We start from the raw sequence: 15,984 nt of genomic DNA, 5'->3' as shown, positions 1-15,984 counted from the left end.
TTGCCTTCCTCTACTCTTTAGCCTCTGCAACTAATCCAGAACAGGACTGTAAGACTGATCCTTGGCCTCAAGCCCAGGGATCGTATCTCTCCAGCCCTGGAATCTCTCCACTGGCTCCCAGTTGCTGCAAGTATCAAGTTAAGACCCTTTGCATTGTCCACAAGGCTTTCTGGGCCCGGGGTCCGCACTACATCCAACACTCTCTTCCAAATGTTTTTCCTTCTCGAGCCCTTTGCTCAGCTACCCACAACTCTCTAAGGGTTAGACGCTTCTCCAGGCAGAGAGTGGGGGTAGATCTCTCTCCTCTGCAGGTGCCTCCCTCTGGAATAGCCTCCCTGCCCCACTCAAACTTGAGCCGGACCAACTGAAGTTCCGGAAGCAGCTCAAAACTTTCCTCTTCTCTTCTGCTTTCTCTCTCTCCCTCCCCTGCTGGCCTACCTGACCTACCTGTCTGCTGTACTGACTGTTTGCTTGGCTACCCTCAGAGTCTCACTGAGTCCAGACACTTTCTTGATCAGTCACCCTTGCACTGTCTCTGGGCCTACCATGCACTTAGGGGCTGTAACTGTAACCCTACAGTCCCATGTTCTCCTTGCACTACCCAGAGCCACGCTGCGCTGGCTGCACTTATTCAGAGCATTGCTGCCCTGTTTCTCCCTCCCCTCTCCCTTGCACTTCCCCCCTCCCTTTCCCCTTGCACTTCTCATTCTTGCACTTACACGATCTGAATGACACAAGGCCTAGTAAGATCGTTTGTCTTGTCCTCCCTCTATCTTCCCTCCCTTGTCTTGTCACAGCTAGAAACACTTGTGTGCAGGCGTGTTATGAATGATTTATATCATATAATTTGATCACAGATGCCCAGAAAAATATACATTGCTGCAGAAAGAAACGGCTAGACTGGCAGCACCCAAATGGCAGTCTAGCCAGGTAATTCACTTAGCAGGACTGCTTTATCAGAAATGCCCAGTTAAAAAAAAAATCTTACCAAACTGAGGAATGACTAGACTGGCTGCACCAAAATGCCTCTGTAGCCACTAATACCACATATCATGCCTGCTTAGCCTGGAAATGAACAGCCATTATTATTTGTCGTACAATCCTGCCCCCCACACAACCCCTCTCCCTCCCACCCCAACCTCCAAAATCATCTCCTTGGCCCAGAATGACCTCCACGTCCCTCTTCCTTGCCCCAGAGCTTACGGTTGAGGGTCCTTGCCTGATAGGTAAGTACTGGGATGAGGAACAGTGGGACTAGGAGTAATGAAGATTACAGGTAGCTAAGTCAGGCATTACCTCCATGTACCTCCACCTCATCCCAGTACTTGTGTATGAGGCAGAGTGCCTTAAACACAAGTACTGTCTCATACACACTGGGACGAGGAAGAATAGGGCTAGTAGTAATGAAGATTACCAATAAGTAATCCAGGCATTAAACACAAGTATTGGTGCAACACCATTGAGATGGCTGGAATTCAGCACGCCCCCCACCCTCCCACCCCTGAAATTGTGGGCTATGTAGACTCGACCTGGATAACCTTCAGAGCAGTTGCCAGACAGAGCAGGACACAGATGTTAAACGGCACCTGGGTTTGGCTGTTAACAAGAACCCGGCAATTACTAACATAAAGCATTTCACTGTTTGTACCTGCATTCAAATGCAACATTTTTTAGGCAATTGAAATCGTGATGTGGGTTTACTACTTGCATGCCAGGGAAGTGATTGGAAGGGTAGAGAGGGAACAGGAGACCACTCATTCTCACAGCAGTCCATAAGTGGATGCTTTTAACCTTAAAGGAGAGAGTTAACTGCTTGTAACACTGAAGCTGCACTAGAATAGTCTCATTAAAATGTGTAAAGAAATCAGATGCCACAAACAAATAAGTTTGTCCCTCCCGCCCATGAAGTTAGCGCCTCTCCCAACATTTGAAGGGTTAGCCTGGGTTTTGTTGCACCCCTGAACGCAAGCACACACACCATTCACTATATACACACACGCACACCCAGCCATCCATACATTTAAGTGTATATCCTTTCACCATACTGGCACACCCAGTGAGCCATCCATACATTTAAGTGTGCATCCTTTCACCATACAGGCACACCCAGGCAGCCACCCATACATTTACGTGTGCACCTTTTCACCATACAGGCACACACAACCAGGCACCCACCCATACATTTAAGTGTGCACCCTTTCACCATACACTCACAGGCAGCCACCTATACATTTAAGTGTGCACCCTTTCACCATACAGGTACACACGCACACGTCATGGGGTTGAGGGGAGCCCTAACACTTAAAAAAGAATTACAACTATGCCGGACTGGAAACAACAGTGCCGGTAAGCTTACTGGCACCGTTGTTTCCGGGCCAGCATATTACAGCTCTGCGGGCGGTTGCCGTCCTGCCCGCAGGTAAAACCTGCCGGGCAGAACGGCACCCGCCAGCATAGTCTTCACGGAAGCACTGCCACCGTTATTAACAGTGCCGGTGCTTTTGTGGTCCCATTTGCTATAGAGTCCGATAGGACTTTTTGGAAATGGGGACTTATCATTTGCCAGCGCCTGACTTCCCAGACCGCCAGGGTTGTAATCCCCTGGTGTTATCGGGAATTCGGGCGCCGGTAAATCATTATGGGTCCGGCGGCAACCTGCTGGTAGCATCGGCACGGTTACCGCCAAACCCATAATGAGGCCCATCATTTATTTTTGAAGTCACTCTGACTTCATAAAGAAATTATTTCCGTTAAGGACCGAACCATAACGGAAATAATTTCTTTGTGAAGGAAGAGTGACTTCTCTTTGAAGTCATAGGGCTCCCTCGGCCCCATGACATGGAGGCCTCCATCCTAGGGTCTTCCATGCCATGTGGAGGGCACAGCCCTCAGACTTCAAAAAGAAAGTTTCTTTTTGTAGTCACTCTGTCTTCATAAAGAAATAATTTCTGTTACAGAAATAATTTCTCTATAAATGCAGAGTGAATTCAAAAAGAAAAAACATTTTTGGGGGAAAAAATAAATATTTTCCTTTTTTTCTACAAGTGGGGCCCCCTCCCAGGACATGTTCTGGCGGGGCCCCCCACGCTGCAGGGGCCCCTGTTACACCAGTGTATAGCAGCAGACTACACAAATGATGTGTGGTAATGTCTTGGTAGCCCCAAATGTCCAGGAAATAACAACAGGAAGAACTCACCCACTATTTGTAAGGAGTAGAAACTCAAAGGTTGGAGTCAGCAGGGAGGATGAGGCAGACCAGTGTGTAGGCAAATGTTCGGTAGTTCGGCACAGAGACATGTGGAAAACCCCGTTCTAAACCAGCAAACAAAGGCAATCCAGGGACAGGCAGCAAGGTCTGGTACACAGGCAGGCGGTAGGCAGTGCAAAAATCAGGATACACAAGCAGACTGTAGACAGGCGATGGGGTCCAGTACACGGGCGGGCATACACAGTGCAATGATCAAAATCCAAAGGCAAACCCTAGAGAATGCAAAAGTCCGGTGCACGGGCGGGCAGACGAATTGAGGAATCCAAAAGCAGTCTGTTAAGAAAGAAACAAGGTCTGGTACACAATATAGAAAAAGCAAAGATAGGCACGGAAGACGAAACTTCGTATGCTGGCTGCAACATTAAACAGAAGCAGCGTTCCTCCAACTGCAGGAGGTTAAATCACTAAGGAGGAGGAGCGCCGTAAGCAAGGCAAGGCTCACATATCCACATTGGAAACTACACGCAATAGTCAGGCTTCCTGGGAGTTGTATGCAGAGGCTGGCTTGTTGGTTTTTTCGGTGTTGCTGTCCCCAATCTCCATGGTAATTGCCACTGAGAGAAAAAGTGAGATAAAAAACGCTGCACACTGCGGCGGAGCGCCACGACTCTGGCAGGCACTTTGAGTCTGTCTGTCCTGGCGTGAGGAGGAGGCAAGAGGGGCATTCAGACCCTGATGTCTGACAGCGTCCACTTGTTTATCCTTGACACAAGTATTGAGGTATCCTTCCTTTATCTATCATAAAATTAAAATCCCTGTAACACTTCATGTTACTATATATACTTCCCTTTACTTTAGCTGTTATTATTCCCCACAAGTACAATACAATCCCTCCCAATTTTTTTTGGTACTTTCAATCGTCCACTTACATCCGTGGATCAGCTCGAGGCCTTGGTTATCGACTCTCCCTCAACCGACCACTCGCCTTCCATCCGTGGGGCGTCTGTGGAGACCGGACCAGAATTTCTTCAAAGTGGCTCCTGCTGACCTGCTTGATGCACGCGTGTTTGCTCTGTTCTCTACATGAAACTGCGGTCTTCCGTCCGATGGTGAAAGACCTAAAAAATCTGAACGTCTGTGTCAGAACCTGAGGCTTTTGATCATAACCATCCACACCATTACCAAAATGTGCAGGAGCACCAGGAGCGTTCCCAAGTGCTGGATGGGAGAGTTAATAAACTTGAAGCCCAAATAATCGGACAAACTCAAAGAGGATGGCAAAAACACTACTTTGTTATCAAAGCCAATAAAGTAGGGACACAAGTAAGCAGTACAAAAGCAGCTCACTTCTCTCAATCATCAACAGTTATCAATGGTTGTCTGTTCTCTTTACATCACACGGACAATTTATACCTCAATGTACGTCAGCTCTGATATACTAAGTTTTCAGTCGAAAAACCTATGGGGTAACAGGGTTGGTTGCGGGACGTCTCTATATGCTTTACATAGGATGTTAGTACTTCATTGGATACACTTGTCAGATGGTCACACGTACAACCACCCCTAAACTATGGAAAATATAGATAACAGAGTTATAGCAGCAGTAGGTAGGCTCATGCAACATTGTACATTGCACCATTAATTAGGCCCACGTAATTGGTTGGCACATATCCCACCAACCATTTGGCTCGTTAGCAGCACGTAAGCAACGAAACCTCAGGTGGAGGAAGGCAACGTCTGACAACTGCCTTCCCCAGCAAATAAGCCTACCATCTCATCCGTTAGGCCCTGAGCCAGAGCTTTTCCTTTGTAGTTCGCCTCAATGAAGGTTCCCTTCTTCAGAGCACAGAAGGAGTGAAGGTACAGTGCTATCTTTGTCTAGTGCCTTATGAATAGACCTTGTCTCATTTCTGGATCACATGTGAAGAGACCACGATTTTGTCCATTCTGTCTCTTCATTTAGTGCTATTTGATTTATTTACAGAGGTTGTCATTACTCTTCTTGGCCTCTGGAGACTTGGTTGCTCCATCGTGTCTGCACTTCTAGGTTTCTTAATTGTGAAACACTTGGCCCTTGCAGTTGTTTACTTTGTTGCCTAATCTAAGATTCTAAGATGAATACGACCTACGTCCATAGCTTATCCTCTTTAGCTTCTGTTCAAGACATGTAGTCGTCATTGCTGCAGCATTCTCAGATTCGAGCCAAACAGATATCCTTCTTTCTGTACAAACTTTTATTTCAGAGCCTGTCAGCACATCAGTTCTCTTCTCTCCTCTCCTCTGGATTTCTCGCTTATTTTTATACGATGCATACATCTATTATTCTCATCATGCCCGTTTCTCCCATGTTGTATCTTTTATTTCAGCAGGTGTCTATTTCTTGTCTACCTTCCATTGCTGCATATATATATATATATATATATATATATATATATATATATATATATATATTAATTGAGCCATTTATTACTCAATTTCCTCACGGTTCATAGTCTTCTTCATGTTCGAATATGTATTCACTTTTGTTCAGCCACATCTTGTCACGGCATCTCCTTTCTGGCACTTGTGAAGGAGAGGGACAGGCCGCTGTTAGCATTCCGCCACGTTATTCCTTGGAACGTGTCGCCCGCTCTAGTCTTTTTCCATCATGGCTGCCACCAGTAGGATATGTTCACATTCTGTCCACCGCGACGCGCTTGTGGAGGAGAGGGACAGGCCACTACTAGCATTCCGCCACGTTATTCCCTGGAACTTGTCGCTCCCTCTAGTCTTTTTCCATCATGGCTGCCACCAGTAGGATATGTTCACATTCTGTCCACCGTGACGCGCTTGTGGAGGAGAGGGACAGGCTGCTATTAGCATTCCGCCACGTTATTCACTGGAACGTGTCACCCCCTCTAGTCTTTTTCCATCATGGCTGCCGCGAGTAGAATATGTTCAGATTCGGTCCGCCGCGATGGTGCGTTGCAACCAGTTTCATCTCTCCTCTTGGGTAAGATGCTAGTTCTCTCTTTTTGTCCTTCTTGCTCATTTCTTCTTGTAGCTACTCTACACTCCTCCTCCACATCATTCTACTGACTGTCTGCATGATTGCTGCTAGTCCTGCTTGCTGCTATTGCCCTGTTGCTACCTCTGTGCTGGTTTCCCTGCTGTTCTCCTCTCCCTTGTGAAGGTTCTGGATGTGGACAATCGGACCACCAAAGTGAAATCCTTCTCTACTGTACCTGTTTTCTGCTAGACTTCCAACAGTTTTTTTTGTGGCCTTGTGGCTTTTTCCCCCTAACTGGGTGTCCCCAGGAGTGAGTCCCTTGCCTAGGCTGTTTTCAGAGAGGCATAATGGCTACTTCTCATGGCAGGCCATACCTCTACCAAGAAAGGAAGACCTCCAGAAAAAAGAACGGCAAGGCAAAAACCCCAACCGCAGTACAAGGCTTAAGTCTAGAAGTACAGAGTCTTAAGACTGAGAACACTGTTCTGAGGCAATTAGTGACTGCAAAAAACCACCACCCTAAGGATCTTCCCACTATGGGTCTGGCTTGAGGAAAGTTTGAAAGATCCCCGAAAAGATTCAAGGAATTTTTAGAGGCTTGCGTAGTGCACTTTACATTCCGCACTGGCACATATGCTTCTGACCACTCCAGGATCAGATTGTCAGGTGTATTGACCCATGTTCGAGTTATTATGCTGCAACATTTGGTGCTGCAGGCTTAGAAAATCCAAGATGGCCGAAAAGCCCACATTTGCGACAGAATCCAGGAAAACCGCGCAGTTTTTGCGCACACCAAAATGGTCGCCTGACCTGCCACCCACCCGTGCGAGCGTGATGGGCCAGAAGCGCCATGAGTGAAACGTGGTGACAAAGGAAAAACAGCAGTGCCTCTTAGCTCAAAAAAGCGCTTTGAAATCACCTTTGTTTCTCTGAATGCAAGCTCAAAATGCCTATTTCAAACATTGCAAGATATTCAAAAATCTTACTGAACACCAGCAGACGTCTGGTAGAATGAAGTCTTCTGTGCATACAAAATCTGGAAAGATGAAGAGCCTAAAATAATGTTCATAACAAAACTGGCTGAGCTGTGGATGTCAGCAGCTTAAGTGAAATTGGGTTTAAAGCCAGTAAAATCGAAATGTTTAAAATAAATGAGTGACCTACTTTTGAGTGTCACATAGGTTGCAACTGTTTAAATGTCATAGGGCCTCATTACACGGAAGGCGGTAATGGTTAACGGCCACCGTTAATGGTAACGGTGACCGTTAACCATTACCGCCTTACTACGAGGTCCCTTAGCGGGTTGGTGCTTTAACGCCTGCTTTTTGCAGGCGTTAAAAACCAACCCGCTAAGGGACCTCGGAGCTAATTACGGCACCGCAAAATTGCGGTGCCGTAATTAGCGCCTTCCCCATTCCCATAGAGCCCTATGGGTCAGAAATGGGAATGGGGAAGGGCAATGGCGGAAGGGGGATTTACCGCCCCACCAACCTTGGAATGGGGCGGTAAATCCCCTTTCCGCCAAGGCGGTGCCGGTATTTTACCGGCATGAGCCATGGCGCTAATAGCGCCATGGCTCACCGCCTTCCGTGTAATGAGGCCCATAGTGTTGAACTTAGAATCAGCATTCTAGCTGCATGTGTAAAAATTGGAAGTTTGATTTGAATGAAGAAAAATTGGAACAAAAGTGACATTTGGCTGAAACCTGGCTTAAAGGGATTGAATTCTGCCCAGCAACTACCCCCGACAGGAGTTGAAACTTGCCCAGCAACTGCATTCACAGGCCTGGCCTGCCTTCTGCTGCCCCCACCAAAAGGAGATTACACCTCTCTGATTGAATCAGGGGAGGGGTACCTGGGACTGCAGGGAAACAGAACAATGAACTTCCCTTGGCTCAAAGCAATTGCTAAATCAGGAGGTCGTAAATGGCTTCCTCTAGGAAGGAATTGGAAGGGGCACTGCCCCTGTGAGCCAGCAGGACTTGGAGGCGGGGAAAAACAAGAAATTCCCCCATGTGCTTTGGGAATTTACCACACCCATCTGGGCCAGAGCATAATTTTAAAAAGATGGATAATTCATAGTACAAAATTGTCAAAATTACATAAATAATATCATTATTCCTGTGATTTTTCTGTGCACATTTTAAGAGGTGTTAGGACTCTGTGGTATGTTCTGGGGGTAGTAGCGGAAAATAGGGTATTACTCCAAATGTCTGTATGTTAGAAATCTGACACTTCATCATCTGATTCCCAAATTCCTTGTGCACATTTGTGTAAATTCTGGAAAAATTTAGATATTGTGTTCTGGATGAAAAGGGCAGAATTCTGTCAGAAGTGGACACAACATCTTACAAAGACAGGGATCGGATGGTTTGGCGCTACAGAAAATATGTTAACTGGACATATAATATTAGAAAAATTGTACATAGATAAATATGCATTTGAATCAAAAATAGATTTGTCTGCAAAGTGATAGGGGAGGATTCTCTGACCCATAAACATACCTAATCACGATGACACTCCATTTCCTTCCCCCAATCAAGGGAGAGAGGAGAATTTGGCCAATGATAAGTCGTGAGGGGCAGGCTTAGTTATGCCCACGCACACATCCATTTTGGTGATGTAATTTCTGCTATAAGTAAGGATGGCAAGCCTTAGTGGGGGAACTTCCAGATTCACTCATCACCTGATCATTGGCGGGACGCTCTGCACAAGAAAACCAAACTGATTTTACCCCAGACTTCCAAGGGGCACATGAGAATAAAACAGTCGGGCTGTGCTGTTTCTGCTTCTGGCTAGAACTCTGTGCCAGAACCAGACCCAGAAAGCAGAGCTGTATCCAGAACCCGTAAGACACAGACCAGACCGCTCTGCAGTGCCGATGGCAGACCAGACCAGATCGCTGTGCAGTGCCGATAGCAGACCAGACCAGACTCCTGTGCAGTGCCAGACCCAGACCAGAGGCCACGCTGTGAGCAGAACCAGTGGCAGAGACCGTCCCGTGGCGAGAGTGCAGTCCAAGGCCCATTCTGGTCAAAAATTAGGAGTGAGTATCCAGCCAGAACTGTGCATAGTCATCTCTTAGTCTAAGATAATCTCATCCCATTCATTTAAACCTATTTAGCACTGCATAGAAATCGTGTGTCCATTCTGTGATTTCAAAGCTGTGAAAGTGTCATTTGTCATTCTGAATCTTTACTTCATTTCTGAAAATCTACCTCCACAAAAACGTCTGCATCTTTTGAACCGCACGTCCTAGAAGCAACATTTAACTGGCATTTTAAAGTTAAGAATCTAAGCTTTGCAACAAACCCAGAACGACATTTCAACTCCTTATAGTTTTTTCGGAATCACGATCGACGCACTCAGAAAAAGTGCCGCAAATTGCAATTTCACTCCTTTTCACCACTTGTAAAAAAATAGCTGCTTCTTGCTTGCAACTGCTGAATTTCGTTTCACTCTAATAATCATTCCTGAATCATTGCTAGTGTTGACCTGAACTAATCCAAAGTAGCTGTCACCTACCCTGAATCTCCTATAGGAAATTAAAATCATTTTTAGTGTATTTTTCACTTCATTGCAAATCACATGTAAAAGTATTTGGCCTGTGTTTTAAAATCATCCCTGTTTCTCTAAGCTTGCTGGGGGAAACGGGAACTGAACTGCTTCTGATTGTATTGCTGAAAACCTGTGTGCCCTCATTTCCATCTCTTCATATTGCATATTGGGGGAGTGAGGAAAAAGTGATCAGATTATCTCTTGTTGAAACCATATCCAGTTTATTCTGTGCTGCATTCTTTCCATCATTGCTTTACCTTGAAACCATACAAAGTATTCTCTGCTAACTTATCCTTTCTATACCAACTCCTAAGTAATTAAAGAATTGTGCTACTGTAATATTATCCACTGTTAATCACTGTCATATTCATAAGAGTGCTATCAAATATTAATTTATTCATAAAAGTGTAATATATATATATTGTTTAATTTTTCAAATAAATCTTTTCATTTGCAAAACAAACCTACTTCTTGGCTCAGTGAGGTCAGGGGGATTCAAAGAGAGGGGCGTTATATAAGGGTTTCTCATCCAGATTTATGAACATGTCATAAAAATATATAAATAAGGGCTTCCATTGGGCATCCCAGGCTAGGCATTGACTTAGTTGGAGTGCTGAATTGAAGTCACTTACAAAGTGGGGGCTCGAAGCCGGGGATTCTGGATTATATCTACCACTTGTGCAGCTTAATACAGTGTGCTAACTGACAGGATAAAAAAATCCTGTTGGATCACCACACTGTGTTATGCTGTAAAAGCACTCCTCAAAGGAACGCTCTAAGGAAACGGTCTGTTTTGCAAAATAAAATACTAACTTCTGTAAGTCAGGAAGGAAATCAATTTCCAGAATGACCACAGTAGTAGATATCAAAATAGCCAGAGAGCACCTCTTACATAAGCTATTTGTGAGAGGCAAATGGACGGAACAGGATCAGATGGTGTGGTTTCAGGCAATCACACCCCAGATCACTGCAACAGGGTCAGATATATGGAGAGATCAGGGTCCCTTACATGTGGCCCTGAGCGAACTATACATGGCCCCTAAAGACAAAGATGAGCACGACAAGATTGCCAGGATAGCGGCATATTTATATTTATATATGGAAGCCATACAGGACAAATGTGCTGAAGGCCAAGATCTGGCAAATAGGCAAGAGCAGGTAGTCACCCTGCAAAGCCACCTAGATAGGGAAAAGGCAGAGAGCAATAAACTGATTTTGAAAGACCTGGATACCCAGGCAGAGTTTGATGAGGAGCGCCAGAGAGCGGGTGCCCTTCAAAGGCAGAGGGACGACCTGGCGGCACAGAGACAGGCTCTTACTCAGGAAAGGGATACCTTAGGCCAGGAAGTCTACAAATTAAAAGGGAAGTAGGAGGAAAATCACCTGGCCCTCCAGGGACTGGGTGAACTCCAAAAAGAGCACCAGAATTTGTTGGAGCACACCAGGAGGGTGGAAGATACTCTGGCAAGAAAGGTGCAGGCCAGTAGGGACGGTACCCAGGAGGTAACCCTCCTGCAGCAAAGACTGGCCCAGTACTCCAAGACTAACCAGGAAGCACAGAGAGAGAATGAAGCCCTCTGCCAGCACAATGACAGGCTCTAGCAACAGGTATCCATGCAGGAGAGACTGATAGAGTCTAGTAAGGCCTTGATTGAGGAACTGAAAGTGCAGGATCTGGCAGGGCAACGGGGAGCAGGGGCTGACAGAGATGAGGTTCGCTGGGAAAGGGAAACACCTGAGCATAACCTCAGGAGCCCTAGTACCAGAGGCCTTAATCTCTCCCAGTCTTTGGACTCTGCCACCCCCGTGTCCCATGGCGCACACAAGCCCAGGGCCAAGGGGATGGCAGATTACTATCCAGCCAAAAGTATGGAGCTCATAGGCCAGTACCTCCCAGGAATGGATGGGCGGGCATCTGGGTATGGGCACCCAAGTACAGTGCAATTTAGTGGGGAACCCCAGGAGAGTAGGCCCACTAAGGGCATCCTAAAAACCTCTGCCCAGTTAGGTCAGTGGGGGGTGTACCCATCAAATCCTGGCAGCAAGGAGGGATCTGAAGACTCCTCTGAGCATCACAGGACACAGGAGACCAGGTCCCCACATTCTGCCAGCCATTCCCAGGCTTGCAGAATCCGGGAAAACCTGGAAGATCAGACGGGCACCTCTGGGAGCAGTGCTTCTGAGTCAGAGGATGAATGGACCAGGGTTACCCGAACCAAGAAGGCCAATAAGGCAAAAAGGGCTTTGCTTAAGGACCCCTTAAAACAGATCAAAGCAATAAGGAGTGTCATCACGCCTTATCACAAGAACGCCAAGTATTCTGTGTGGGAACACCTGGCGCTCTTTGAGCAAATGATGGAGACTTTCCATTTGAAAGACAGCAGTAGCTGCATGCAGTACGTCAAATGGACTTTCTCCCCAGAATATTCCAGTTTCTTTGCGGGGCTGGAGGACCAAAACCATTCAAGATGGTCCACATATAGGGCAGCCATCTTGAAACATTTTTCTGTACACCGGAACCCCCAAGAGGCTTGCAAGGCAGCCTACAATTTGCAATGTGGGGAGGATCAGGCCCCACAAGAATTTGTGCAGGAGTTGAAGCGTGTCTTTGCGCAGACTACCAAAAGGGTGCGCACGGACAGCAAAGAATTTGTTAACACTTTTTTCCATGCCTTGCTCAAATACATGATGACCCAGCTAGTGAGAGATTTTCATGAGAAAAGGTTGCTAGACTGGGTCATTGAACAGGCCACCAGAATCTATGAGGTGCAGAAGCCCATAGAAAATAAAAGTAATGCGCAGAAAAGCCCCAAACCGACCAGCACCCCTGCTGCTGCCAAGGTGGCAGAGGTAAAGGTTGCCCCCGTTGTAGATTTGGAGATGGGGAGGCCTAAAAACCTGCCTGCACAGAATAATTCCAAGCCAAGAAGGCCCTCGGGCCAGTCACAGACAGGGAGTCAAGGAGGTAGTCCCACAAATGGGATCCCTCACTCCCCTGATTATGTAAATCCCCGCTACAAGGAAAACCAGCCCATCCTGGGTTATGTGTAGACTCCTCCAGACCAAGGGGGGAGATCCAGCCAAGCACCTAACCCAGGGAACTTCCCTCCTAACTTCCCACAGGAGGGCAGAAATTCCCCAAATCCTGGGCAGAACTTTTTCCCCAGGTATCCACCCAACTTCCAGCCCCAAAATCATCCATCCTTCTTTCCCCACTTCCCTGAGGCCAGACCACCTAATCCGGGAGAGAGTAGGCCAAGGGTAGAGGAGTACCCAAATCTTCCCAACCCGGGGTACTACCAGAGAAGGGATAGCTACCCTTCCCGGGATCAGCCCAGGGGAGAAAACAGAACCCTGTATCAGCCTGAGCAGGTTTGACAGTTAGAGCGCCAGGTCCAAAATATGGCACAGGAGCTGGGTCGCATGCTGAGGGTTCAGCAGAACCCCCAGATGAGCATACCAGCGCAGAATTCCCCAAACTCTGGGCCTGGTGCTCCAGAACATTGACGGGGGCAGCACCCCGATAACCCACCGGTTCCCAGGGAGGAGGCACAAGGGGAAGGGGGGCGGAAAGCTTTGGAGGAAGCTTCCTTCCCCATTTGTAAACAGCCCCTGGAAATCCAGGTACCGGAAAAAAAATCTCCTACCCCTGAAAGTCTGCCACCCAAGGAGCAGAGAGGAGGTAGAAGAAACAAAGGACCCAAACAGACCCAGTTTGTGGAGGAGGTACAGATCTTCCAATTTGAGGGAGAGGGATCCTCAGAGGATCCTGGGAAAAGGATTTTCTCCTTCAGAGATGGGGGAACTCTTCCCAAGGAAAAATGGGTCCCAAGGGATTCACAGACAGAGTGGGTAGATGTGGGGACTGAGCTAGCGCCGCCCATCATCTCATCCCAGAACCAACAGCATCAAAATCCCCTGGTTCAAACCCATCCTGGTGACTGCCTCCAAAAAGGGGGGGCGGCCCAGAACCGGAACCAGGGGAACTCAAAATGTCTCGTATCTCCAGTTGCCAACTTTTTCTTTCAGATTCCCAAGACTCTTCACAGAATTCTGCCCAAATCTCTTCTCTTTCCTTGTCCAAAACCAGAAAATTAGCCCACCAGTTGTCCAAAAATGTGCAATATCTGTGCCCCCTTGAGGAGAAGGAGGGAAGATACTATGCCCCGGTACAAGTACCGGGGCAGTGTACAATTTTGGCACTGGTGGACACTGGATCCCAAGCTACCCTTCTGTCCAGAAGGGCCTTTGGTGAACTAAATGCAGGAAGGGGGGAGAATGACCATATTCCTCTCACCTCTCTTCCTAGACAACTTCAGAACTTTGATGGGAAGGAAATTCCCGTCGAGGGGACGGCGGATTTGGACATTAAAATTGGGCGACACAAGGTGAGACACCCGTTCATAGTAGTGACTCCAGATGGCACCCCTTGTTTATTAGGGAATGACCTCCTGAGAAGGTTGTCACCCATAATAGATTGCGTAAACAAGGTCCTCTGGACCCAGACTAGCCGACCAATAAAATTAAAACAGAGTGTCAACCACGTTAGTTTAAACGGCACATGCCACACGGTTGAACAAAAATCTGACCAAGTAGAATTTCACTTCCAGAACAACCAAATTCCAGACATGACAGTAAAAGCAGTAGGACAACAGACTGGTGATGGGGGGTCCTCTCTATTTCTGAAAATCAACCTTCCTTCCAGTTTAAAGTGGTATTCCACACTGGAAGGAAACACTCTGAAATTCTTTACTAATCCACAATCAGACATTCCCACTGCAATAGTCCAGAAAGATGTGAAATCAGCTCAGAGCCTGGCTGATATTCAGCAAATTGGATAGCAGTTGTTCATCCCTGTTCAGTTAAGTGATGGGAAGGACTCTGTTCTCGCCCGGGTGTGTGCGAACAACGGTAAGAGCTTCATCAGCGAAGCCATGTTCCGCCAACTCCCAAAAAATCCAGCCATTCCCATATTCAAACTGATATACAAATGGGAAATGGATCTGGAAACACACAATTCCAAACATCTCCTGCCAAGCAGGTGTATGCTCAAAATCTACATTGGCAACAAGAGCATAGTCCATAATTGTTGGGTCTTGCGAGACGTCACTGCCGCCTTTTACTTAGGCAGTGACATTCTCAATCGCTTTGCCATTAGTTTGGACCTAATAAACTTCAAAGCTTGGTCCAGATTAGCGGATAATCCCATGGGCTTTGATGATCCAGAAAAAGCAATTAGGTCACCATCTCAGAAAGGACCCGACAATTCTCCCTGGAAGTGAAAGTTAAAAGAGGACAAAAATTGAAAAAACCCTGATGCTTATATTCATCTAAATGCTTCTCTCCAACAGCAAGGGTTTGGGGTAAACCCAACACCATTAGTCAACATAGAACAGAACACCATTCCAATAAAGGTGGATAACAGCGACTTAAAGAGTATTATTCTAGCCGCAGGCACCATTATTGGAATGGCGGTTGATGACCGACATTTTTCCATTGATTTAGGAAATGAACTGTTAGGACCAATCCCCAAGGACTGTTTTGACAGTGACAGTGATGACAATACAACACCAGACAGGATCTTTACCCGGCATGGGGGGAACTTCCTGGTGTACACTTCCTGCCCTTATGGTAAGGATGATGTGACTTGTGACTTCAGGAGGGATGAGGTGATTTTCCAGGTCCATGAGGGCTGCCTTTCCCACCTGAAGCCTCCAGTCCAAATCAGCACCCTGACCAGGGGCTTCTCCACCCAACTGGAGGAGGCCGCTGAGATAGCGAAACCAGAAGTCTTTCCAGGCTTCAGGCAGATGGTAGAAGAGAGAGTCAACCTAGCTGATGCCTGTGTGACTCTGGAACAGAAGCAAAAGTTGAAACAGGTTTTCTTGGATTTCCAAGATCTCTTTGCGGTAGACTCATATGACTGTGGTCGCACCGACATCCACACAACAACAATTCCCACAGACCCTGGCATGACTCCAGTGTTTGTGAAGCAATATCGTTTGCCCCTCGCATCCATGGAGTCCCTTACTGAAATAATTAAGAACCTTGAGTCCCGGTGAATAATCCGTCCAGTCCACAGCACCTTCAATACTCTGGTGCTGGGAATATTGAAGCCAAACGGCCAGCTGAGACTCTGCGCTGACATTAGGGAGCTCAACAAACGGGTCCATACTTCCCGATGGCCTCTTCCCTACATTGACCAAGGGCTGGCCCAGATCCAGGGGTCA

Source organism: Ambystoma mexicanum, chromosome 2q (genome assembly GCF_040938575.1).
Source record: "Ambystoma mexicanum isolate Mex_15411 chromosome 2q, UKY_AmexF1_1, whole genome shotgun sequence".
Lineage (NCBI taxonomy): Eukaryota > Metazoa > Chordata > Amphibia > Caudata > Ambystomatidae > Ambystoma > Ambystoma mexicanum.
This window is presented reverse-complemented; position numbering follows the sequence as displayed.